Source organism: Girardinichthys multiradiatus, chromosome 7, assembly GCF_021462225.1.
Source record: "Girardinichthys multiradiatus isolate DD_20200921_A chromosome 7, DD_fGirMul_XY1, whole genome shotgun sequence".
Classification (NCBI taxonomy): Eukaryota; Metazoa; Chordata; class Actinopteri; order Cyprinodontiformes; family Goodeidae; genus Girardinichthys; species Girardinichthys multiradiatus.
The window spans coordinates 38,753,747-38,756,286 of NC_061800.1; positions in this window are offsets into that span (position 1 = coordinate 38,753,747).

Genomic DNA, 2,540 nt, shown 5'->3' on the forward strand with positions numbered 1-2,540 from the left:
GAACCATACCCTGACCTTTCACCTCCTCTCTTCAGTCGGGTTGTGCACCCAGTCTGGATTCACAGAGAGAGCAACTGACATGTTCAAAGATTTTAATCTGCTGTGAAGTTTTTGTCTCATAACACACAGGAGGCTCTAACCAAAAAACCAACGGGAGAAACAAATGGAGCTCTGGATGAGAGCAAAACTAAGGTCAGCAGATCATATAGCAGGAAGGTAGAGACGTCCTCCGAAGGAAACCTCAGAGAAATCAGAAAGCACCTGAGGAAGAACATACGAATAGGTTCAATTGGATATCTTTTGACTTAACATTTCATTTCCACCTAACACATCTTGTGAAACTAAATTAATTTATTCCAGTATCCGTAACGTCATAAGGTAAGATTAACTCATCTTTTTGATTTCAACTAACAAAATACAATTATGTGGAACCTGTTTCATAAATTTTGAGTGGGCTGGGTTACTTCAACAGAGGGAACGTGATAAAGAAATAAACAATAAAAATTCTATTTGTTGGGTTAAAGCTTGAAGGAGTATGTCCTGGTAAATTTGAAATAAGGTCACAAAATCAAAAATCACAGAGGGGAGAAGGATTTCTAAAGTAAAACTATGTGAATAATCAACAAACAAATGTTTACTTCTGTGAATGTGGGGAATTGTGGAATAATTTGCATGAAGGGTTAAAGGAGTGTTCAACTATTTAATCAATTTGAATAACTTCATGAATAGAAATGATAACTTCCTATGTGCTTCTGAGTTATTTATTTATAGATGATGTTGTTTACAACTTAGATTGTAAATTAACTTGATACAAGGCCTTGAACTTTTACTTGCTGCTGAACAGAACTGATTTAGGGGGAACGATTGCTTTAGGGGTGACTACCTATTGACTGGACAGTAAAGATGTGCCCTAGTTTCCCTCTCCATCCAGGATGCCCTGACACCAATTGGCCTAGTTCGTCAGGGGGAACCTTTCAGAAAATGTGTTTTTGAATTTGATATGTCTGCTAGAATACAAACTGCTTCCTGTTAGAACCGATTCTAATCTTTAAAATGACATCAAGGCAAAACAGGAGAGACAGCTGAAGGCTGTGTAAACAGGATGTTGAAATTATTTCTTGTCAAATTAGAATAGCTTTGGATATTATCCTTCCAAAAAAAAAAAAAAAAGAAAAAGGGTTGTGTGGTCTTTGTGGAGAGGTTTGTTGTTCTTTTATTCCCAACAATTACAGCACCTGATGGATCTCTAACGAAGGCCCTAAATTAATCGCAATCACTATACATTGAATTAAAATCGCACTCAGGAATCGATGGACAATTCACAAAAATGTTTGAGGCGTGGTCTGGAAAATGGGGAAACCTACTGGTGAGTATATTCACTTCATTGACTGTTGTTGTGGTGATCGCAGGTTGTGTTTGCTGTTGTGCAACGTGTATTCGAGCTCTCTTCCTCAGGTGTATTGATCGTGCAATTGGTTCCAGTGATACAGGAGGTTTGAGATTACCAGAATATCAAATGGATGTGGTGCCAGAGCACACACTGATGTTGTCCACTGAATATTTAAGCACAAGTGATGATGTGGATCTCATGGAACCAAACAAAAGTGTTGGAGAAATTATGATACTGTGCTAGGAGGAGGACCAGACGGCTGCAATAGATAACTGAACAGGGTTTACGATTCAGGGTCTACAATATACTGATACATATTGTGCTGCTCATTTCCGCTGCGCTTCTAGGGTTTTATTATTTTTGTTGTTTTAAATTTTTCAACAGGGCATTATTATCTATTTGCGATGTTTTAATCATTTAAATTTCAGACACACATCACAGGTCTGTTCTATGGGAAACAGAGGGGGAGCACACACTGAGGGCTGCAGGCAGTTGCTGGAGAGATGGCACTCCGTTTGGGGGGGTCGGAGTTACGTGACGGACGGAAGGAAATGCCTCCCATATTCTAGCTTAGGTCCACATGCACACATTGATTGTTGTGAGGCGGGTTTTCCCACCTCAACAGGGGAATTGTTATGGATGTATGATTCTGTGGCCTTTTCTAATTATTTCTTTGCTGCCCTAATTAAATATATCTGCCCTTGTTGCTTATCTGCTGCACCGCTCACTGCAACAACTTACACAACATCCTTAGGTGCATGACTACAACCATGGGCTTCATGGACTCAGGGGTCCGAGAGTGACAACCGCCTGTCAGATGCCGATGTTTAAGGGGTCGGGCTCCTCAAATCAAGGGTGTAAGAAAGAGGGGGCGTGATTAGGCTCACTGGATTGACAGAGGATAACCCATAAGTGAAAAGGGGGGCCGTCGTCTGACCCGATATCCTTTACAGTGATTTCTGTGACTTAATGAATAATGTTGATATTAAAGGAATCAGAATATTTGATTTAAGGGTATGAATGCTGTATCATATAAGTTAATGACAGATTGATTAAATTAAATTAGTTAAGCACATGTCATGAATGAAAGTATTAATAGGACCTCGCAGGTTATTTTTAGTTATGTGTTCACCTCTCCATAGGTTGATTT